This window comes from Canis lupus, chromosome 34 (assembly GCF_011100685.1).
Source record: "Canis lupus familiaris isolate Mischka breed German Shepherd chromosome 34, alternate assembly UU_Cfam_GSD_1.0, whole genome shotgun sequence".
NCBI classification, from domain to species: Eukaryota; Metazoa; Chordata; class Mammalia; order Carnivora; family Canidae; genus Canis; species Canis lupus.
In genome coordinates this window covers 8145837-8171403 of record NC_049255.1, presented here as the reverse complement: position 1 = coordinate 8171403, position 25567 = coordinate 8145837, and positions in this window count along the sequence as shown.

Below are 25567 nucleotides of genomic sequence, written 5' to 3'. Positions count from 1 at the left end.
TCTTAAATATAACATCATCCAGTCTCTTTATTTTACGTAGAAGGAAACTGAGGCCCAGAAGGTGAGATAGAAGCTCATTCAGGACCATGAGGATCCCAGAACTCTTCTTCAAAGTCAAAATGGGTGCTGTGATTTGCTGGTCCTGAGGAGGACGATGGTAACTCCAGTACCTGCTCAGTCACAGCAGCCCAGAGGTCATGTCCACCCACTTGGACTAGCAGGTGCCTGGAGTCTCAGAATGCCAGAACCACACAGCCACTGGCACGAGGGTCAGCAATGGGGCTGGCTGCCAGTGAGCCTCCGTCTGCAGCTCTGGCTCTGGCTGTCACCTGGATCTGACCCCATCCACTGGGGCATGTCTGGCTGCAGCCTCTGCCTCGGGGAGAGCCGGCGGCCAGTGCTGCCAGCATGGTGGAGAGGCAAGGGGTATGCAGCTGAACTGGAAGCTCTTCCCCGTAGCTGGGACAGATGCAGACATAGGAGCATCCAGAGCTGGCCATTGCCTGAGGATGCAGGCACAGGGGCGCCGTGGCTGAGGGTGCAGGATCAGACACTGTGGGCCCCTTAGTACTCACGTGAGCCTGAGCAGATCACGTCACCTCGATCCCAGCTTCCTCATCAGATCCAGAAGCCCCCCTTCAGGCTCTAGCAAGGTTTTAACAGCGTAGCGCAGGCATGTGCTCAGGTCATTACAGTGCTGCCCTGCCCTCACGAACCCTCCATAACTAGTGGCTATTTTTAGCTTTTATTATTATGCGTCAGGTCCTGTTTCTCTCTAGGGAACTCCCTACACACTGCAAATACTCTGAAGATAGGGACGCAGGATGCAGCTGCTGACCCCAGCCCCTGAGCGGACCAAGCCTAGTTCTCAAATGAGCAGCCCTGCGGTGGCAGGAGTTCTTTCCCTGGCCTCACCTGCTCAAGTTGGGCAAGCGAAGTCAGCAAGTCATGACACACGGGCTCTGGGACAGCTCTGGGCGAGGGAGGCCCTGGCTAGCATCGACATGTCATTGCCACAAAGACTTGGGACTCTCCTCGGTGAGACTCACAGCACAGAAGAAGCGCCAGCCAGGGACTCTCCTATGGGTGGGTGGGGAGGTGGGGGTCTGCGTCAGCACGCAGGAACAGCAGGGCAGGTGGGGTGCAGTGAGGGGGCCCAGAGGTAGCCAGGGCTAGACCCTGTGCTAGCAAGAGCACAGTTTGAAAACAGAGCTTTCAGTGGCCCTACCCCTGGGCTCGATGCAGACCTGCAGACGGGAAGCTGTGATGAGAGGAGTGGCAGTGTGGGAGAGGGCCAGCTGGCCCCCGTGTCAATCAGCTCGGGGCTGTCAGCTGACTTGTGTCCCCAGGAAGAGGTGTCCAAGTCTTACCCTCTTAGGGCACAGTGAATGTGCATTTATTTGGCAATGAGGTCTTTGGGGGAGGTAACTGAGTTAAGAGGAGGCCATGCAGGTATAGGTTGGACCCTACTCCTTGGACAGATGTTCTTTTGTAGGGGGACACAAAGAGAGACACCAGGGACGATGGTACTTGATGACAGAGGCAGAGACCAGTGTGGTGCAACCACAAGCCAAGGAACCCCGAGGATGGCTAGCAATGCCAGAAACCAGGAAGAGGCCTGCGATCCTTCCCTGGGGCCTTCAGGGACCTGCGACACCCCAACTGCACACGTGTGGCCTCCAGAGCTGTGGGGGAGTAGAACTGTGTTGGTTTAAGGGTCCCAGTTTTGGGCGCTGTGTTGCAGCAGTCCTAGGAAACGAACTCTGCTCCAGGCTGTGATGGGACAGAGCAGGTGTGAGGGGAGAAGGGGGACGGAGGAAGCCTTGCGGACAGAGCGAGGGGCCTGGCTAGGTTGAGTGGAGCAGAAGGGGCCGGGGTGGGAGAGGAGAGAGGGAAGGAGGAGACAGCATGGAAGTAACAGTAGATGCAGAGGCTGCCTGAAACACTAGCTGAAAATTCCAGAATCCGAGCTCAAGGCCATTGACTGTGGAACAAAAGCCATTCCAGGCTTTTGGAATTGCAGGTTAAATGATTAGAGAATCGTTTTCCACCAGCCTGCGCAAGACTGGACGGGATGCGGCCCCCGCAGAGGCCCGGCAGATGGTGGCACGAAGTAGAGGTCAGGGCATCTGTCAGGACTCCAGGCGCTGGCGGAGTCACTCAAGATGGTGATTCCTAGTCGACTCCAGCAGTTTCTTCCCTTCACAGATTGAGAGAGCACCTGAATGCTCAGTGTGTAGGAGTCCTTGGAAGTTGCTGTTGTGTGGACTCCATTTTCCAGATGGCTGAGGGCCCAGGTATGAGCTTCCTACGGCTGCGGTAACAAAGTACCACTGACTGGATGGCTTCAAACCACACAGATGTATTCTGTTCATTGCTGGAGGCCACAAGGCTGAAACCCAGGTGTTTGGTGGGCCCTGTTCCCTCCGAAGGCTCAAGGGGAGGATCTTTCTGGCCTCTTCCACCTTCTGGTGGTGGCCATCCATCCTCCGTGTTCCTGGGCTGGTAGACATGTTACTTCATTCTCTGCCTGTCGTCACATGGCTTCTTCCCCATGTGTCTCTGTGGCTGTTGTCTTTTGGTCAGGATACCAGTCATTGGGGTAGAACCCAGCCCAATCCAGAATGATTTCATTCTGAATAATGGCACCTCTGCAAAGACCTTATTTTCAAATGAAGTCACATTGTGAGGTTCAGCGTAGATGTGGATTTTGGGGAGACACTCTCTTGCCCAGTACATACTTTATAAATACATGCCCACCTATCTTCTCAGGCTCAGACTCTGAGTCCTGGTGCCCCTCAGCTATGCTCATCTTGCTGGGCTGACATTCTTTCCATAATTAAAACTTCCTTGAGGTATCACTGGGTTTGGTGGTAAGAGTCATGCAAGAATAGTAAAAAGACCAAAGAAGAATGGGAAAATTATATCTACACTCACAGATACCAGTTTCTTAAAAAATAAAGAGAAATTTAGAAATACTATTTTTTTTTTTCTAGCCTGGTTGGATGAAGAAATCACACTAGAAACCCAGCGACAAGATATGCTTTCTCTACACTGTCATCGAGAAAGCCATGAGAAGTGAGCAATTTAGAGTAAAAGCTTTTCCTTAGCAACACCACCAGACAGCTCATCCCTCTGCCCTGCTTGGCAGGAGACTGTGCTGCTCCTGTCTGCTCAGCCGGGGCACTTGTCCTTTCACATATCTCCCTGGGAGCACACACGGAAGTTGATGTGCTTTTTATTGCTTTCCAGCATGATTACCCACATGCCTCCATCACCCACTGACGATGCGCAGCAGATACCGGGTGGTGTGCAACCTCACCTTTCATCGTGGGAGTGAGGTCTCCGGACAGTATGCATCTCTGCAGCTATCGCCCCAGACACTCTGGGTTCTGTTGGTCTGTCCATCCTTTGCATCGCCACATTTCAGTCATTGTCTTGACTTGTCATGTTTATATTGCAAAATCGAATTTGCCTCTTAGCAGCCTGAGGCTTGGTGGCCTTGAACTTGGTTTTCCCCCAGCATGTGGCTTTCCAGCTGGTGACATGAGACGGTTCCTATGTCACAGCCAGCTTATTTTTTCCCCTTTCTTCTCTTTTCTGATTCAGAAAGACAGAACTATTCAAGTATTTCCTTGTGAAATTAGGAATATATAGATTGCTTTTCAAGAGCATTCTCTTTTCAAAGGAATGTAAGATTAAGGTGCACACATCTGCAGTCTGTAAAAGGCCTTGAGGTTACATCTTTCCAATAAAGAGATTGTCTTTTTATTTGCTTTGATTAAAAACAGCAGCATTCCCTGCTGCCAAATAACTCACCTGGGTTTTATCTCATCACTATAAATAAGCAGAGCAGCCATGCATCACAATGAGCTCCATTCAAAACATCAAGGCGAAAGTCTGGAAAAAGGCTCCCCATGGCCATGAGTCAGTTGCACTTTCAAGATCACAGGCAGCCAGTTTCTTAATATCTTTATTCTTAGCCATCTGGTCACACTGCTTCCTGGGACTGGGGTCCTCCTGCTCGGTGTCCACCGAGCTCAAAGCCATGTATTCAGGCTTGTCCATGGTGTGTCTGGCTCACACAGTGGCTGTTGACGTGCATCCCTGCCATTTTCACGTGGCCAGGGATGGGAAGCATACCACTTTGCCAGTGCCTCTGGGATGGGCATGGTCGGGCACACTGGATTCCGGAGGTCTGAGGGGGAGCACTCAGGAATGTGGGAGGTTGAAAAAACAAAGAAGGAAGAAATAGTGTACCGGCTCCAGAATGATGATGACAGTATTGATGGTGACATGATGATGATGGTGGTGATGGCGATGATGGTGTTGATGGTGACGTGATGATGGTGGTTATGATGATGGTGATGGTGATAGTGCTGATGGTGACGATGATGGTAATGATGGTATTGATGATGATGTGATGGTAGTGATGATGGTGTCAATGGTGATGAGGATAAGGACAGATAATGATGGTGATCGTCATTGTTTGTAGAACTTACTCAAATTTAAGCCTCAAGCCCTAGGATTTAGTCACTATTATGAGCCTGGTTAGTAGACTTGGAAATCCCTTAATGCAGTCTTATTCCTGTTTGAGATAGTTCTTTCGGAAAAGCTATAACACGGACTCTTGGAAGGGCCCTCTCATGGACTATCTTCACATGTGTGGGGTAGAAGTCAGGATGCCATCCATCCCTGTCTGATGGCCTCTTGAGATGAGAGGTTGAGACTGAGAGACAAAATGCACAGAGGAGGATGAGAGAAGATGAAGGGAGCTTAACAGGCAAGTCTCCACCAGGAGTATCCCAGTGCTTTACACTACCTGAGGTTAGATGGACTCTCTAAGAGTTCCTGAGGAAAGAGTGGGTTGAGGCAAAAATATTGGTGATCATGGCTTTGCTCTTTCCTGAACTGAACAGAGCTTCTTCTGACGGACCAGAGCGAAAGAGCCCAGGGCAGTGATTCCTGAGTAGACACCAGTAGGGCCAACTTTACATACTTACTCTCTAAGCCTAAAGCCACGGGATATTTTGGGAATCCTTATGTTGTCTCTCTGAGGACACTCTCAGTCCCTCAAAATCTCAGAAATTCCAAAGCTAGGACAGGTTCTCGGGGAGAATTTGACCCACCCGATTTCTTACCAGATTTTTGTTTTTCTGTGGTTCATCCACTCCCACCCCTGATGGGATTTCTGACTATACAACCATCTACATTTCATTTAAAATCTATATGAATAAGACCATAAAATTGTAATGTTTCCTGCGACTTTAAAAAATGATAAATACTGGGGCAGCCTGGGTGACTCAGCAGTTTAGCGCCTCCTCAGCCCAGCGCCTGATCCTGGGGACCCACGTCGGTCTCCTTGCATGGAGCCTGCTTCTCCCTCTGCTTGTGTCTCTGCCTCTCTCTCTCTCTATCCCATGAATAAATAAATAAATAGAATCTTTTAAAAATGACGAATATATCATTTTCATATTATCTCTTCCTGATCTTTCTTGTTAAAATGCCTTCTAAAACAATGTAATTTAATGGTTGCACTGGGTCTAAATGATCATTGTGATTTCAAGTTCCATGTTCTTTTGTCTACTTCCTGACACCCGCATTTATAGTATGGCAGAGATATACATATCATTATCTCATATCATTATCAGTTCTATGTGACCTTTCTCTGGTACTGGTCAAGAGACAGAGTCCAACTGTTGAGGGAACCTGGTGTCCTCTTACCAGGTACTGGTTTCTGGGCCAATGACACGCCTGCTCTATAATCAATGTTTGGCAGTTCATTGGTGAATGATTTCCTGGATATCTGGAAGAGATGTTTTTCTTTCTAAGATTGCCTCTTTTTTTGTTATTAAACTGGTTAAGTATTTTTTAAGTTGTTCCTTCCCCTGTCCTCATTACCTTCATCATTATGTACTCTTTTTAAACCAGTGATTACCCTTGAGAATGCAACAGTCACCGTGACTTACCACGTCTAATATAAATTAGTGCTTTTACTTGTTTCCAGCCACAGCAGAAAAGGTAGGAAGCCCTGACAGCATGTAGCCTTGCCCCACCTGTCTTATTGTTGTCACTTACTTTGTATATTATTCACACTTGGCATGGACACTTCTGTTTAGATTTGTTCACTTGTTTGAAGTTTACCCTCCTCTTGCTTATCTCAGGTCTTACTTGGAGTCATTCTCTCCCACTGGGAGGACTTCCTTCAGCCTTGCCATCAGGGTGGTTCTCATGCTGATAGATTCTGTCCATTTTTGTCCCAACACGTTTTAATTTTACTTTCATTCTTGGGATATATTTTTCCTAGAACTTTAATTTAAATTTTTGTTTTTGCGCCGGAACACCTGCACCCCAATGTTCATAGCAGCAATATCCACAATAGCCAAACTGTGGAAGGAGCCTCAGTGTCCATCGAAAGATGAATGGGTATGGAAGATGTGGTCTATGTACACAATGGAATATTACTCAGCCATTAGAAACGACAAATACCCACCATTTGCTTTGACGTGGATGGAACTGGAGGGTATTATGTTGAGTGACATAAGTCCATCGGAGAAGGACAAACATTATATGGTCTCATTCATTTGGGGAATATAAAAATTAATGAAAGCGAATAAAGAGAAGGAAGAGAAAATGAGTGAAAATATCAGTGAGGGGGGATCCCTGGGTGGCTCAGCGGTTTAGCGCCTGCCTTTGGCCCAGGGCGCGATCCTGGAGTCCCGGGATCGAGTTCCGCATCGGGCTCCCAGCATGGAGCCTGCTTCTCCCTCCTCCTGTGTCTCTGCCTCTCTCTCCCTCTCTCTCTCTCTATCATAAATGAATGAATGAATGAATGAATGAATGAATAAATAAATAAATAAATAAATAAATAAATAAATAAATAAATTTTTGGTTTTGTTGTTGTTGAGAACTTGATTTTCTCCTGGCTTCCATCATTTCTAGAAACCAGTCAGCTGTAGCTCTTACTGCCACCATTCTAAAAGTCATTTGTCTTTTTTCTCCACCTGATTTCTCTCTCAGTTTTCTACCTTTTCCTACGTTGTGGTTAGGTGAGGGGTATTTGCAATTACCCTGTTTGGGTTTGTAGAGCTGATTGAATATGTGGCTTTAGGTCTTTCATTAGTTTTGGAAAACTATAATAATTTCCTCTGCCTCTTTATTTTTCTCTTTGTGTCTGGATCTTCAATTGCAGGTAATGGAGACTTTCTTGTCATATCCCTGCCCCTCTTATGTTCTTTCCATCATCTTCATCATGCTGCCTGAGTGATTTCTTCTGACCAACTTGTCAGTTTGCTAATTCCATTTTCAGCTCTTCATAATTTTCTATTAAACTCATCAACATGGTGTCGTTGTAATTTTTTGGTCCTTGAAGATCCACTTGGGCTTTTAAAATGGTTTGTGTCTCTTTACAAAATTCTCTAAAAAATAGTTTCTAGGTCCGTGCAAAAATTCTCAGCCTGTTCTTTCATTCCTTAAGCACATTAAGTCTTGTTACTTTCCAGCCTGTGTCTGACAATACCATTGTCTGGATCCCTTGTGGGTTGAATTTCTCTGTGTTTTAAATAATGTTTCCTTATCTCCTCATGCATAGTAATTTTTGACTGGGTGTAGGCATTGTATTTGAAAAGTAGTAGAGATAATTTGAGTCTCTGTATGATGCTTTCTTCCTACACAGAGGACCATAACTAGGGAAGGGGATTCAAAGCTAGGGTTACCTTGACTCTCAGAGGCATGAATAGATAAAGGCTTGACTACTGTCTTTTTTTGAGGGTCAGTCTACTTCTAATTTACCCTTATTCCTAGTATTTTTTAAATTTATTTTTATTTTAGAGAGAAAAAAGAGACAGAGCATGTGAGCAGGGGGAGAGGCAGAGGGAAAGGGAGAGAATCCTTAAAGCAGACTCACCCCCTGAGTGCAAAGCCCAACACTGGGCTCAGTCCCAGGACCCTGAGATCATGACATGAGCCAAAACCAAGAGTTGGATGTTTAACTGACTGAGCCACACAGGAGCCCCACTTATATTCCTAGGTATTAAGTCTTCGATGTTTCAACATGATACCTAGGTGTTTACAGAGCCATCTTCTGTGCCTGGAGTGCCTTGAATTCCAGTTTCTGTCTTGATCCCTGAGAATCTGTCAAAGGCTCTGGTCATCACTACGTGTTCTGCTGCTCATAGAAGCTTCTAGGGTAAATGTCCCCAAATGCTAGACTCATCTGTTTAATTTTTCTCTCAAACATTGGTTTTATGATTTTTAAAAAGGGTTTTATTCATTTATTCATGAGAGACACAGAGAGAGAATCAGAGACACAGGCAGAGGGAGAAGGAGGCTCCCCATGGGGAGCCTTATGCAGGACTTGATCCAGGACCCTGGGATCACGCCCTGAGTCAAAGGCATCATGCTCAACCACTGAGCCACCCAGATGCTTCAATTCTGTAATTTTTTATTGCTGTATTAGTTTTATGACAACTTTAAATACATTTCAACAATATTTTCTCAGATTTTATGGTTGTTCTCATTGAGAAGGATTAGTCTGGTATTATTAGAGCTGGAACTCACCTGTATAGCAGTATCTTAATCATTTATGAGATAAATCTATTTCATAGAAATTTTGCGTATAATACATGGGAAAGCAATTGAACCTACCTGCCAATTGCCTTCTGTGCAGCTATGATCATGCTAAAAAAGACAGCTCTCATGACAGCATTGCAGTATTTTTGCTCTAGAATGTTCATGACACTCAGATACTGTGCCAACTTGATTGTGTTTTCTGCTATTAACTGCCTATGAAATCAGCATGGGGATGGTCATCCCCTTAAACTTGGCACTGGACCATCTGGCTGCATTTTTCATGTCTCCACCTGCCTAGAAACACTGCAGAGTCTTGGCCACCACTGCTCCATCCTTCCTCCTTGAAGCTTAGATACTTTTACTGCTCAGATATCCTTATATCCTTCACCTGAGTCTACCTTTGTTACACTGCACACAGTAGACAAAGGTTTGAAACCCTTTCCAGCTCACTTTTAGAGCTACTGTTTGCTGAGCCACAGTCATGGGCTCTCTTGTGCTCCCTTGTGGATCTCAGGCATACCTCTTCACATTGCTCTGGGAGTTATATGCTTCTGTGCTTACCTGACAGATTAGGAAACTAGTCCAAAGAGATTAAGTTGGTTGTATAAGATCATATAGGGAGTCTATAAAGGACCCAAGGTGTGAACTCAGATTAGGCTGGCTCTAAAGCCTGTGCCCTCCGTTTGCACTACACTACTTGGTTAAAGCATCTTGTGCAAACTGAATCACCTCAATTTCCAGAAAGGACAACTTGGGTACATAGAAGTATTTATTCTTATGAATGAAGAATGTCTAATGTTATTGACTTTGATTTTATTTAATAGGACTTTAGCCCAGAAAACTCAAATATGTTACCAGCTGCAAGTAGACAAGTGTCACAGTCTATGGACATTTTTTACTACTTAGATTTTACCTACGTACATGTGTGTATGTGTAATTGGTTATTTGTTTATTTATTTTAAAGATTTATTTTATTTATTCATGAGAGACAGAGAGAGAGAAGCAGAGACATAGGCAGAAGGAGAAGCAGGCTCCCCAAGGGGAACCTGATGCAGGACTCCATCCCAGGACTCCAGGATCACACCCTGAGCCGAAGGCAGACGCTCAACCACTGAGCCATCCAGGCGTCCTGTAATTGGTAATTTAATGTGTCAGCTTGGCTGTGCCATGATACCCAATGTTTGCTTAAATACCAGTCTAGATGTCCCTATTAAGGTACTTTTCAGAAGTAATTAACTCTTAAATCATTAGACTTTGGTTAAAGTATATTTTCTTACTTAATGTGGGTGGGCCTCATCTAATCAGGTGAATGCTGTAGGAGGAAAGATTGAAGAAGGAATGCAGATGGCCTTCAGGCTTGAGCTGCAGTGTGAACTCTTCCCTGGGTCTCCAGCCTTCCAGCCTTCTCTGAGGATTTCAGGCTGGCTAGGCCTTACAATTACATGAGCCAATTACTTAAATAAATCTCTCTCTCTTTCTCTGTCTATACATATCTCCTACAGTTCTGTTTCTCTGGAGAACCTGCCTAATATAGTATATATGAAAAAACATTTTATTTGTAAATAGATCACTGAGTTAATCCCAAGCCTCCACAGACATCCTCACATTTAATAGAGGGGAAAAGTTTTGTAAGTGGAACTTGGTTTCATCTAGAAACAGTGTTCTCATGACCCCTATTGAACGCTAGACCAGTTTTCCAAAAGACCAAAGCCTGATATTATCTTAAATGGTTGAAAATACTCAATGGACAACCAGCAACGATAGGAGGCAGCATGGGTTTGGCTCACGGGCCATGGTTTGCTACGGTTCTGGTCTGTCACCTGGTCACACTGTCTGGTGTGCAGATGTGCCGTGGACACGTGGGTGCTGGATCAGCTCCAGCGCGTGGGTGAGGATATTATTTTGTGTCTTGCCAGCACTCTGCTCCAGCTGAGAACCTGAGGCTTTTATTCATGTAAGCCTTCCACTAAACACATTTTTTTTCTTCCTCTAGAGCAGGCATCTTTCAGCTTTGTGTTGGATTTCTAGATCACAGAGGAACCTCGGGAGGTTCCAAGTGTCTTCATTTTCAAGGTGGTTTGTCTTTCAGATGCTCAGCATGAATTCTGCAGGCCAACTTCTCATTCTGTGTTGCACAAGGACAGAGGGTGGGGGGCTAAGTGCTTTTTCAACTGGCAACCAGGGTGGCTGTCATCACGGAGCAGGGAGATGCTGGGCTCTTGAGTTACAGGAAGTGCAGCAAAACTAGACAGGCCACCCAGGGGACAAGACTGATGGGGCTGGAATGACCGGGGGGACGGAGAAAGCCCTCGGTCCTTGTCACATCCTTTGGAAAAGTATCTTTTAAGGTTGGGTGGAGAAGGAAGGGCCCTACCGAGCTCTTGGCTATGGATTATGTCTCTGGCTGTAGAACAACCAGGGTATAAAGTACTTAACTTAGTTTGGCTATTGTTGATCTCTGGAGTCAATGAAGAAAGATTAGCAGAAGAAAGATATCATTTTACTCCTTGACTGTGAGAAGAGCAGCAAGCATCCACCTCCATGTTTTACCCAGTTCTGATTTACTTAACCTGTGTGTCACGGCGGTTTTTCTCAGCAAGACCAGATGGGTCACTCTGCGCACTGGGCCCATGTGCTTGTGCTGTTGTCAGTGACAAAAGGAGGCTCAGGATGGAAGTGTGGGCACTCCCGGCCAGAGCGGAGCGATCGCCTTTGAAGACCATCTGTGTTCATGAGGGAAAGAACGAGCGCGAGCCTGGCTCTGAAGGCCGGGCAGCCTCTTCCCAGCTGTCTTCAGGGTCTGATTTCGTCTGACTTTGCTCTCCACAGCTGGAATGCTCGGATATGATGTGCAGACTTGTTTTCAAAAGCAGGGATGACAGTGATGAATCTTTCCTATCCACAAGCCACTGATTTTGGAGGCCTTGAGTGCACACGGGCAACCCCGTGGTTGAGGGGGAGCATCTACGTTTCACGGGCCTCCATTCTGAAGGAGAGATCTGTCTGCTGTTGGGACAGCTTCAGATTTCTGTTGAAGGGTAACACAAGACACAAAACAGTGACTCATGTTGGGTGCCAGTGACGATGCCCATGGTGGATGCCAACAGGACTGGCTCCCAGACATGGATCAGTTGAGGTCCTGGCAGAGGAAAAAATCCAAGTCAGATGGTTCGGAAAACCTTGAGGAGAGATCTGTTCTCAGATGTGTGGGCTTCTTTGAAGGAAACAATGAGGGAAGATCACCGCTACTCCCCAGGCCCGGAGGCCCAAGGTGGTGAAGTGTCCCTCCTTGACTACACTCCAGTCAGGGCTCTCTGAGCCCTCTTCCCAACTGGACCCCAATTTGCGGACCTCCGTGTCCGTCTGCATCACATAATTTTAGCAAAAGTCCTGTTAGTTGGTTTAGTCAGATGTCCACTGTGCATGTCTGGTCACCCCCAATATCTGCTCTGGTTCCTTACTTGCACTGTCCCAGTGACGTCAGACCCCCTGGCCTGCCTCCAGAAAAAGTCCTGTCAGTCTAGGTGAGCTGGAATCCCTCCTCGGCTGTAGACTCCCACGTTTCCTTCTCGTATTCGGAGTTGAGCCCAAACTCCCTCTCCTACTACAAAAACCCACTGTGGGGGTTCCTGGAGGCTATTACAAGAGTCCCTCCGAGTGAAGCCCACCTTACCATCTTCACAAGTATCATGAATCATTTTCCCCATCAATAAAAAAGGAGAAAAGGGTTTTATCTGAGCTGAGCAGGAGTGGGAGCTGTGAAGAAGGGACCCCAGTCCCTGCAGAAACACGGTCTAACACAGGAAATGGAGAAAACACAACCCCTCTTTCCTGCATCTCGTCTCCCGCCAGTGCTTCCTGGTGCTGAGACCAGAGGGAAGCTGCTTACCAGGGGGCCCTGTGGCTACAGCCCACAAGGTGTGGTGGGGAGGCCGACGGACAGCAGGCAACTGAAGGCCTGCGTAGTAAGTGCCCAGTGGGCTGGAGGTGTAGCACCCTCGGCCTTTGTCCTGCCTCTGTGCACCCCAACGAGTCCAACCTCTGCATGGGCTGTGGGTGTGGGCTGGTATGTATGTGTCTGTCTCTGCATGGAGAGACATCTCTGCAGGCCTTAAAGCATGCATGCCTATGGCCGTGTCCTCCACGTGGCAGGATTGTCAGAAACACGATGAGCTGTGTTGTCAGCCGGTTTAGAATTACTGAGTCCCAGAGGCAGAAGGAACATGGAAGACTGAGGACCCAGGGCTGCTTCCTGTGGGTCTCTGCGAGCCCTGTTCTCTGTGTGGTAACTGGCCCACAAGGCGCATATTAGAGCATTTCAAATGCATGCAGGAGTGATGGATTCCATTCAAGGCACAAGTAAAGTTTTAGAAGAAATCACAGCACACAGTTAGACCATGACTCTCTTTCCATTAATTCATAGTAGAGTAAGGGTGTGCATCCAGGACCTCAGAGGCCGGACCATCCATCTCCTCACCCCCATCTCCAGGGGACCCAGGATTGTTGGGTTTGAAGAAACCCCAGGGACTGGTGCTTGGATGGCGTGGGGACAGTTATACACTGACATATGGCAATGGAAAAGAAAGCCAGAAGTGAGTTGTGGTCTTCTGGATTAATCCAAGTTTGTCCTTCTCGGAGACATTTGCAGCTTGTAGCCCCAGAGCACAGGGATCTCCGAAGGGTCAAGAAAAGATACGTGCCCATGGTGGGAATACATGTTTCTTAGAATAAAACCAGACAGCATGAGGAGAGTATATGGCTGACTATGTGTGTTTGTGCTTGTGAATGAATGGGTTTGTGTTGGGAGGTGTTATGGGTTGATTGTGCCCCTCCCCCAAATTCATCTCTCTACATAGTAACCCCTAGCACCTCAAAATGTGATCTTATTGAAGAATAGAGTCCTTGCAGGTGTATTTAGTTAAGACGAGGTCGTCCTGGAGTAGATGGGCTCCTGACCCCTCCTTGTAAAAATGGGGGGGGGGGCTTTGGAAAATTGTTCTATCTGAGGCTGTTAAAGAAATCTTGGGTCCAAATGGAAATATAGATTAAAATTGTCGATTTTGATGAGGATTGTGATAATGAAAATACAACATCTCCGAATCTAGGTAAAGCTACTGTCAGAGTATATTTTGAAGCATTAAATACCTATGGGAAGGTGGGGAGTGCACAGACTGTCTGAAGAGGGTCAGTTACAGCATAAATTAGTGATAGGGATGTAATTTTCAGTAAGGTCACTATAATTAACAATCCTGTATTGCATATTTGAAAGTTACTGTTGGGTGGATCTTAAAATTCTCATCACAGAATAAACTTTGTACCCTTGTATGGTGACAGATGTTGAAAAAGGAAGGGAGGCATGCCCACAGGGGGGATGAAGGCAGAGGTTGGGGTGATGTGCTCACAAGCCAAGAAAGGCCAAAGATGGCCTGCAGACCAAAAGTCAGGGGAAAAGTACGAGACAGAGTCTCCTTGAGGCCTCAGGAGGAGCCAACCTGCCAGCACTTTGATCTTGCACTTCTGGCCTCCAGAACGGGGAGAAAATCCAATTCTCTTGTTTATGCCATCTGGTCCGTGGTACTTTGCACAACAGCTCTTGCTGATTCTAAGTAGTATATCCACCTTAGTTATGTGCTTATATATGTATGTAAACATGTGCACACAGGGGCACCGTGCACACGCACATCTTCCAGATATATAAAGGAGTCCCTACATGCTCCCACCTACACCCCAAAGTCTAGGTTGGCCTTCCTCTCCCCTTCCTCAGGGGGCAGGGAGCAGCCTGGGATCCACGTCAACCTGTCAACTGCAGCTTACACACTAACCTACCCCCTTCCCTTCCGGTCTCGGCTCTAGAGGCCAAGGTCCTCCCATCACAGAGCGGGGCCCTGTGGCAGGTGACCTCACCCCTTAGCAAAGGGCCTGGGCTTGGACACTGACACTGTCCTGTCCTCTGTACCTGGAGGAAGTCTTCTGACCCTGGCTCCAGTGCACAACTGAATGTTTGATCCCAGTCTTCCTTCTTAAGGAGGAAGTTAAGGAGACAGTGAGGGGTTTCAGGTCAGTGTGAACACAGGCAGGAGGGTGAATGCAGTGTGAATGCCCCCTGCTGTGTTCTCTCAGCACACGGGTCTGGGCATTTCCCAAAGCAAGGTGTTTGCCTGTGTTTATGAGACAGCGAATCACTGAAGCAGCTGGATGCAGCATGTGGCCGGCCCTCTGTTTCCCCCCCAGGTGTTTTTTCAGACAAGCATGGGGGCCCACACCTGAGGAGCCTAGAACAGTTTCTGATTTTTGAACTCTTATATATTAGTTTGCTTCCCTTTTCCATTTCATTAGAGCCTTCTGCTGTGGTTTGAACATTTAAAACAAAACCTATTTTAGCATTTAAGACAATCATAAGATAGAAACTTTTTTCTTATGGTTGGATAACTTCCAGTTGGCTATGGTAATTTTTAAACCCTGCTCCAGACCAGAAAAAATAACCTAGCCTGTTGTTGAAAACAAGACAATAGCGCAAAATGGAGTTGCTGATGCTAAGCCCCACATCCCCAAACCAAGAACTAACTTACTTAGTTTGGGCTCTCCCAGAAGAGGAAGCTTAAGTGAGTCAATCAGAAGTCAGTGCCTTGGCATTCGGTAGGCGATGGGCGCAATACACCCTGTAGGGTCCAAGACCCTGCCCCAAGCTGCACCACTTTGACATACTGATTATTTGTTTTGAATTAAGATACTTAAGAACAGCTAGTATAAAAAGAATACTCTAACCCTCACTTTGCCCTCAGAAAGCAGGAAATAAACTTCCCGTGTGCAAGGTAGAAGGAATAAAGAGACACCCTTAACCAGTTCCAGAGATATTGGAACTCTGATCCCCGAAGACTGTATAAAACACCCTTTGTTACATTTGGCTAAAAGTAAAAGCTGAGATTCTGTTTAGAATTCCTTACTAATTGAAGCTCCCAAAGTTGTTATTTTTGCCTTCTCAATTCTTCACAGATTTATTGTCCGTCTACAAAGTTTAGAAACTATCTGCCTTGGTCAGTTCTTTGTGTCTCAGTTTCATTATTGGGTGTCTGAGTGCATGTAATAAAACTTTGGGGCTTTTTTCTCTTGTTAATCTGTGTCATGTCAATCTCATTATTAGACCAGCTAGAAGAATTTTGGAGGGCAGAAGAGATTTTTTTTCCCTTTTCTACAACCCCTTCCATCCCCTAAAGGAAAGCAACGCTGCAATAACCAACCCGTTTTTTTTTTTTTTTTTCCTGTCAGTATAACTTTCTTGTTTCTGCTCCCCTCTGCTTATAAAAATATTTTATATAGGACCTTGGAACTCCTTTCTAGCTGCTAGATTGGATGCTGCCGATTTGAATGGATTTTTGCTCTAATAAACTCTTAAACATTTTAATAGGCCTCAGTTAATCTTCTAACATTGCCAAATGCCAAAAACACATTCACATACAACTGAGATATAAAAATGAGCAAGGACTCTGCCTAAAGTCTGACTGTCTGGACACACCTGTCCTCCTTTGCAGAGAACATCTTGGTCGAAATAGTTTCCACATTTCTGCCATGACTGACCCTGTGAATTTGATTGTGGGATTGACAATTTGCTAGAACATTCTGGAACTCTGAATGTTCCTGGCAGCATTAGCAAAAATGGGAGGTGCTAGGGTGTGTAGACAAAGTTCAGGTCTAACCACAGGATGACAGGAGACTGAGTTCCAGGTCGGGCTTTCAGGGCTTCATCACCTCCCACTCGGAATGCCTCCTAGCCCATTCCTACTTTCTTTTGTTGAAAACCACCTAGTTTTCAGAATGGCTATGACTTTCCTTCTTGTTTTCTTTCTATGCAGGCTCTTGAGGTCTCCAGCTTGACCCAGGCTTTTGTAGGAAGCACAGTATGGATTAGGTACCTCAGCTGCTGGCTACCTGCCCCATATGCTATTCACTTTGCTGAGGGTCACGGTGGCTTAACAGGGGACATCTCACCGCACTGTGTATCCTCTCCGGGACCATCTGCAGACAAGGTTTCGACTCCAGGGTTGGACACTCATTGATGCCAGTGATGGAGACAGGGCTGGGGAGGGAGGTCTCCGGGTCCCAGTGGATAGGCCTGCAACCTGTGCCGAGGGTTGACATAGACCGTCATTACACTCAATTCTGAGTCACAGTGAAATAAAGCTGCATGGAGCAATTAAAGATGAAAATGACAGAACAATACACCGGGCCAGTCATCAGGGACTGACTTATGTTCATTGGCATGTATTCATTTATACTGTCCCAGGACTGGGAAAACCAGTGCCAAGACTGGACGATGGAATTTACCATCCACAAACACCTGGCATTGTGATCATTTTTGCTATTTATTTGGCTTTATTTTTCACAAGTCAACAGCTTCTGGTTTTTCATACTTACCTTGCCTCCCATTCAGGAGAACTCATTGCATCAGATTTTCCCAAATGAAGGGTCCCAAAACATGTTTCATTTTTAAAAATTGAGGTAAGTGAATAAAATATAAAATCCACCATTTAACAACTTGAAGGTCTATATTTTAGTGGTTTTGAGTATGCTGACGATGCTGTGCCATCATCACCTCTACCCGGTTGGGGAATATTTTCATTGCCCCAAAGGGAAACCCTTACCAGTTCATGCTCACTCCCCAACCCCTGCTCACCCAGGCCCTGGCAATCACTAATCCATTTCTGTCTCAACTGCTTTGCCTACTCTGGACATTTCATATAAGTTGAATCCTATGACACGTGGCCTCTGTGTCTGGTTTCTTTCACTTAGTGTCCGATTTTCAAGGTTTGTCTATGCTGCAGCCTACCTCAGGGGTTAGTTCCTCTCTGTCAGGAAGTGATGTGGACAGGCTGCTTTTGCTCACTCATCCATTCCCTGATGAATATTTGGGTGCTTTCTACCTTTAGCCTTTTGTTACATTCCTATTTATTTTTAGCAGCTCTTTATTTTGTTGTTTTCACCGTGATTTTTTAAAAAATACACAACTCATTCTTCTTGTAGACACATCCTGGACTCCAACTTCCCTGTAGCTTCTTGCCTGGAGTTAAAGAAAAGCCTTTGTTTTCTTGGGATCCTGTTGCCAATCAGGACAGGATAAGGCTTCCAGAAGATAGCTGACTTTGGTAAAGCAGGGCAGCGCACGAGGCAGGGAGGAATGTAGGCCTCCGGGACTCTTGTCCAAAAAGCTGATGTGTGGGCTCTGCCGAAGTTAGTTCTCTACAGCACATCCCTCCCCCAGGCATTCACATGTTCTGGAACTGTCCCCACCCAGATCACAGCGTGATGAAGGCCTACCTTATCCACCAGGGACACCTTGAGCAGGAAGATGATGCTTCAGCTGTAGACGAACACCTACACGCGTCCCTGTTTGGACGTGTGAATATTGGAATCCTGTACTTGGCAGAAAGAAGACAGACCCCAGGGCTTGAGTGTGACCAGTTCTGACATCAGAAGGTGGCAGTGGTTAGCTCCGGTGTATTCGTGTTTTTTCAGTTGGCACCATCTCGGCTCTGTGGACATTTTGGCCTGGGTTATTGTCCTAGGGGCCATCCTGGACATTGTAGGATGGTGAGCTGCATTCCCGGCCTCCCGCCACCGGACCTCATAGAACCACTCCACCTCTGCCCAGGCACAACCATCAAAAACATCTCTGGACACTCCAAATGTCCCCTGAGTGGTATGTGTGTGGGGCCATCTCTGCTTGAGAAACACGGGGTGAGATAAAATAAACAGACCTCGTATTCCCAGAACCTCTTGTTTGGGTCTTAGTGGGAGGGAGGGACAGAAAACAACAAGAAATTACAGGTGGGACGGGGGTTCTCTGGAGAGAGGGAGCCGCACCAGGGAAGGTGCGTGCATGCTTAGACTCAGAGCGTTTACTTATCTGGGGACACTTTTTAACACTGTGGCTGATGACGGGCTCAGGGCTTATTGCTCCCTGGCTGCCTCTCTGTCTCCGCTCATTAGAAGAGCCTTCCTTTGAAATCTGTTTCTGGTTTTTGCCCTCTTTGAACAGAATAGTGAATGAGGTTTCGGAGATTAATGGCTCCTAAAAGCCACTCTGTTCTGATCTTTCTCCAAGGGAAACAAATCACCATGTTTTCTGAATGCAAGGCCCTAAAATGAAAACACTGGCCGTGGCAGGTGCTCCCCCATCAGAGGGTTCCAGTGGAAATCCTCGGGTGGACTTTCACATTCTTCTCTCAAGGGACTTTTAAACAGGGCACACCAGCAGACTCCTTTGGCCCAAAGGGTCATAAAGTTGTGATCAGAGTCTCAGAGGTGGGTCACCTCTGCCTCAGTGGCCCCCCAGCCCCACGACGTTTCCCACGTTGAGCCCGCCCAGGACCCTGGCACGGTCGTCTGTGGAGCTCTGTCCTTTCTTTGCTCCATCTGGAGGTTTCTCTTTGCCTGCTGTGTGCTGCTCTCTGGACTTGGCTTCCGTGCTTTCAACTGCAGAGGCCGTGCGGATGGATGGCTGCGTCCTCCGGCCCTGTTCGTGCGTGGCCCACCCCACGCTTCTCTTCCTCTGCTCAGAGCGCTTCTCCTCGGTGTGCATAAACGGGGCCCCTGCTCCACATCATTCTGCTAAATCCCTTCTACTTTATATCCCAGCTCTTAAAGGTGTTCTTCCTTCTGCTTTTGTCTTTTTGGCATTAACTGCTATGCCAACAAGAGTCGGGAGGCCTGTGGCAGCTACCGCCTGCCGCTAATGAGCTGGGTGACCTTGCTCGGGCCACGGGGGGCTCCCCTCACTGGCTCTTCTGGAGGAGAGGCCCGATGCCTTCTGCCTCGGAGCTGTAGTTAGCAGATGATGAGATGATAGTTTTTAGAGTGTGTTGTGAGGTGAACCTATAAACGGAAACTGTGTCTATATTTACTCGTTTCCTGAGTTCATCGCAGCCCACGCCTCTATCCTGCCGTCTAGCACATTCTCCTTATCCTACTTACTCCTAGCTGCTTTCCCATTTCCCCTTACTTCCAATTTCTTATTTATTCTGTGTAATAGCCTTTAAAGAGCCTGGTCTTGGGCAAAAGTGCCCGCTTGATCCAAGCGGATGGTCTCCTTCCAGACAGGAAAGCTTCCCTTCAGAGCTGCCTACGAGCCCATCCTCGTCTCTGTCTCCTGTGGACAATCAGGCCAAGAAAACGTACTAAGATCTACCGCTCTCCCCTTGCTGTCCCCTCTCTCCTCACGTGTCCCTTTGGGGAAAGGGATAAGAGGAGAGAGACAGGGGGAGGAGAGATGTGATCCTGTACAGCCCAGAGGGGCAGCATCTAGCCAGCACATGCCACCTGCACTCCTCGGTGTGTGGGCCGGCTGTGGCCATGGTGGCGTCCTGCAGTGCCGTGGGGAGGACACGGTGAGCAAGGGGTCGGCCGATCTGCTGGTGAGGTCTGTACAGGTGTCCGGCCAGGTAGAGGTGGTCCAGCTGGGGTTACTCTCTTCTTTGTGGTTGTTCATGACTCAGCTGTGTGAGGAGCCTCCTGGCATGGTGACCCCTTCTGCACGTCGATGCTGAACAGAGGAGTATTTTGGTGTTTGTGGTCAGTAAAGGACACTGGTGATGTAGCCGCCGAGCACACCGAGCATTGAGAGCAGAGGCACTCGAATGTCTCTCGTAATCTATCCCCTGCCATCCAGCAACCCCTGCTCAGACTTTGTCACAAAGAACATGTCCCTTCTGGCGAAACTTCACAGCCCATGTGGCTTGGACAAGGTGTCAGCCACAGAACAACAGTTTTCAGAATTGTGGTTTTTTTTTCCAGGGACACAGAGGAAGGAGAATCTCTGGTGTTGAAGGAGGCGTTCTTTCTCTCTGTTGAGTCATCCCTGCCCAGTGGGCTCCCGAGGGCTTATTAGCAGGCGTAATTCAGTTGAGACTAGTAACTATTCATGCCAGATGGTTTCCACCATTGGTCCCTAATCCATCGTCTCCATTCTAAAGGCAATTACTGGGAGCTGATATTGCTTGATAGGGAGGCGAGGACCCATCATTCCTGTTGCGCCCAGTGGCTTCACAACAGCCAATTGGCACTCGTGACGAAGCACCATCCTTGCTGAGCCATTGCATTTGGAATGGGGCTTTCGGGATTTTTCCAGAGAGCTGACTTTTTCAATCTCTGGGTTAAAGAAGTATGAAGAAAGTGCTACAGTTTCCAACATGTGATTAGTTTTAAAAATGAAAAGAAGAGATGATATGGAACAGATTTGGAAATAAAAGGAAAGAGGGGACAATTATCCTTGGAGTCTGGCTGGGGCAAAGAGAAAGCAAGACACAGGGCTCAAGCTGGTGGCTTCAGTCCAGAGACAGAGGACAAGTTAGCAGAGCTTCTTGGGAAGGGAATGCAGCAACAGCTACTCAAGCTCTGGGAGCCTTGCAAACTCTTGGCCCCAGGGATCCCACTAGGAGAAAGTTATCCTGAGGAATAATTGCGGATTATCTCATTTCTGCAACTGCAGGCATGTTTATGATGTTGATCTTGATAATAAAGACATGGGGACAACTTACACATAAAAGGTTGGTTGATGACATTATAGGAGAATATTTACAGTTATCTCCTTGCAGAACTTATTCTATTTATTAAGTAAAGCCAAAAAAGTTTAAAAAGCAGCATATGCAGCTACCGTAATAAAAATGGCATAGAGGTAGACAGACCAATGGAATGAAACTGAGTGTACAATAAACCCATACATACACCTGCAGTCAACTGATTTTCAGCAAGGTTGCCAAGACCGTTCAATAGTCACCTCTTTGCGGGGAGAGGATCAGCTCTTGAAGAAGTGATGTTGGGATGACTAGATTTCCACATGCAGAAACAGTTGGACCTCTACCTACACCACATACAGGTACTAACACAAAATGGACCAATCATCTAAATGTAAGAGCTAAAATCATAAAATTATTAGAAGAAAACATCAGGGTACATCTTAAGGACCTTGGGGTTAGCAATGGATTGATTCTTAGGTATGACACCAAAAGAATTGAACAACAAAAAATCCCAGAAGATTTGAAGTTCATCAAAATAAAAACTCCGTGCATGAAAGAACAACATGGAGAAGAGGAAAGGCAATATACAGGCTGGAAAAAATGGTTATAAATTACACATTGATCATTGATATATACATCAAAATATGTAAAGAGCATTTAGAATTCAACAAAAAAGACAAAGAACCTAATTAGGAAAGTGAAAACATAAGAATGTGAAAACATATTTATCCAAAGAAGACATACAAATGGCTGAGCATGTGAAGAAACACATCAGTAGTTACCAAATGAAAATGAAAACCATGAGATACCATGTCACACCCTCCAGTATGCCTGTAGTAATTATAAAAAAAAAAAAAAAGAAAAGAAAAGAAGAAAAGAAAAAGCAAATAACATGCTTTGGTGAAGGTGTAGAGAAATTAAAGCCTTTGCACATTGCCGGGGGGAGAAAATAAGTCGGCCTCTGTCGAAAACAGTTTGGCAGTTCCTCAAAAAGTCAAACATAGAGCTATCCCGTGACCCCTCCTCTCCCTGCCTGGAGATAGACTCAAAAAGATTGAAAATGACAAGTGCGTGTTTGTGGCCATCAGGACATGTACAAAGCCAAAAGATAGAAATAGCCCAAATGTCCACCGACAGACGACTGAATAAAAGGCAGTAGACTCGCATGATGGTATCTTATTCTGCTATAGAAGGGGATGAGGTGCTGGTCCATGCTGTAAAGTGGACGAAGGCTCTCAAGTGTAGTGCCAGCTGAAGGCAGAAAGCTATAAAAGGTCGCATGTGACATGACTCTGCTTGTATGACGTGTCCAGAAGATACAGATGATCTGCGGAGACAGAAGGTAGCCTAGTTGTCAGAAAGCAGGAGAAGAATGCTTAATGACCAGTGGCTTTTCCTGTGGAGGATGAAGATGTTCTGGAACCACACAGAGGTGGTGGCCGCACAACAATGAATCTTCGAACCGGCCACCAAATCCTTCACGTGAAAATGGCTAATTGTGTTATGTGAATTTCACCTCAATAAATTATTTTTTTAAACACAATCTGTGCAGTATGGTATTTTCATTGAAAGTGTGTGCACATAGTCATAGGGGAGAGAGTCTGGGCCACGACTCGTTTATAAAAGTGCGGACAGTGGTTACCTCCGGGAGGCGGGGTTCCGGGGGGACAGGCGGGAAGTCACAGCTTGGGCCTGGTCCACAGGGGTCCGCAGTGGCCTGGTCACTTCTCGGCTTTGTGACCAGGCAAGTCACTGTCAGCTTTCAGTGAGATGCACATGCGTGGGGAGGCCATGTCATCGGAGGGGGGCGGCTCAGGGGTGCAGGCCCAGCAAAGCTGCGCACCCAAGCCCTCCGCGTGATGGGCTCGCCCGAAGCCTCGGCGCCCAGGTTTTCCCTGGGCCAAGAGAAACGGCCTGAGAAAAGCAGGCGGTGACAACATCCAGGACGCTCAGGTGACATGGGCACAGAAGCGCAGGATTGGGTGCCCCTGTGGGCGGGGTCTTTGGAGCCCTCTATAGAAGGTTCGCTGAACCCAGCACCGTCAGTGAACAGCTGGGGATGACAGCGAGGGGCGAGGGAGGAGACGCGCCAGGCATCGCCGCCCTCTAGCTTCCTGCAGGGACTGAGGCGGAGGAAGTGCCCTGAGTGGCCCAGGTCCTACCTGGTTGCAGAATGTCGCCTGCAGCTGGGTGGGCCCCACTTTCTGGTCACCTGTGTCTGCACAGGAGCGTGTGTGTGGTGGTGCTGGCTCAGGGAACCAGAGGAGACTGCTGTCCCCCGGCGCCGCTCTCCAGGGACCCCTGGCATGGGTGCAGCAGGGGGCGGGCAGGGAGGGGAGACCCTGCAGGGGATCCCAGGCCATGCGCCCCTCGGCCTTGCTCACACAGCAAGCTGGCCACTCCTGTCCCCTGCTGATGGGAGATGCCCTGGGGATTGGGGGCGGGGGGTGGTGCGCAGGGCCCTTCACACCTGGGTCCCCTCCCGACTCTTCGGAGGTGAGTCACTGAATCCAGCCCAGGCCCAGGAGGGGGCCAGGCTGCACTGACTCCTGGAAGGAGAGAACTCTGACCGGCAGCCCTTTGCTTGCTTGGTTTCCTCCATGGTATCCAACAGGGTCCTAATAAACCTGTGGGGGTGGGGGGGGGGAGGCATGGATTCTTTCTACTTGGGTTAAAGCAAAATCACCAAAGTAAATATTTTTTATTTTTTATTTTTATTTTTTAACGTTCCAGATCTCTAAGGCATTTGATAAAATGAACTGCTCCCTCTTTCTGGAAACTGATTCCTGAGGTTTTTGACCTTGGCAGCACTTTTCTGCACAGACCTACACCCATAACCTCTATGCCCTCATCTCCAAGCCTTGGCCCCTTGTGCCACATAATTTATTTCCTGAGCATCCTGGATGCTCTTTTTAAATTTTGAATCATAAAGCTCATAAGCCTAATAACTGAGCTTTCGTTTTTTTTCCCCAAATAAATCCCTGCCCTGAACCTCCATGTGTCATGCAACGAGTGACATTCAAGCTTCAGTTATGTTTTATTTTCTTTCTTTCTCCTACCTGCCAGATTAACACATCACCTAGTCCTACAGGAAGGAATACACCTGTATTTTTAATTTCTTTTTTTAAAAAAATTATTTATTTATTTATGAGAGACACAGAGAGAGAGAGAGAGAGAGAGACACAGGCAGAGGGAGAAGCAGGCTCCATGCAGGGAGCCCAACGCAGGACTCAATCCTTGGTCTCCAGGATCAGGCCCTGGGCTGAAGGCAGGCGCTCAACCGCTAAGTTACCCAGGGATCCCAAGTATTCTTAATTTCTAACACCTCACTGTGAAGTAACTGGTGGAAATGGTCTTTGGGGAAGAACGTCCCAAGGGTAAATGCTGGTGTGCTGCGTGCTTGTCTCTAACATGGGCATCGCACACTTTCGGAAGTGTGAGGACATGGTGGCCACCTCACGTGAGGGCGTGCTGGGCTGCTGGGCAGTGGCTTGGCCCATGCTGGGCCCTCCTGGTGGCCACGGCCTCCCTTCCTTGCTCCAGCTCCTCATCGGCCACGGCCTGTAGAACTGATCACAGAGACCACCACCTCCCTCACACCGTGCCCTTGCCTGCAGCCTCAGAGGCTCCAAAATCCTCCGTGAGCTAGCCACAGCCATCGCAATTTGTCTCCATCCTGACTTCCAGCTGTACCTCTTCTATCCACGACATCCTGGATTAGATGCTGTGTCTGTGCTCACCTGTGGCCTGTCCCTTCTTCTCAGCTCTTGTTACCAGGAGCTGCCTCTGGAAGCTTCTCATCTTCCACCGAGCCACACGACCAAACCCTCCACCATAACTCCATTTCAACTCTGTTCTCTGCCACCGGCCTCATGGCCCTTCCAGCCCATGGCTGCTGCTGCTGCTGCTGCTCCTGCGGCCACACCTTGTTTCCTCTCCAGGAGCTCCCAGGGAACCTGCTGCTGTCTGCATGCCCTCAGCACCCAGTGAGCCCAGGAGGGCTGCCAGACCGTGTGCAGGAATAAGGAATGAACGATATAAATGTCAAAGGGGCCGAAGCAGAGCAGGGTTGCCATCTCCTCTCAGGACTCCGGCTCTGTGGGAGCCTCAAACTATCCCTCAAAAGCCAAACAGCACCTTTTATCCTTACTAACCCTCGACGTTGTATTGTCAAAGAAAACAGTGACACCCCCCTCAGTCATATAAAACACACTGGGGTCACTCTGGTGCTTTTTATTTTTAAAATTTTTTTCTTAAACAAGAATTTATTTTCAGTCTATTTTTTTACGATCCAGGGCTCTTTTGTTTGTTTGTTTGTTTGTTTTTTTTAAAGATTTTATTTATTTATTCATGAGAGACACAGAGAGAGAGGTAGAGACACAGGCAGAGGGAGAACCGGGTTCCTGTGCGGAGCCTGATATGGGACTCAATCCCAGGACCCCGGGATCTCACCCTGAGCCAGAGGCAGATGCTCAACCACGGAGCCA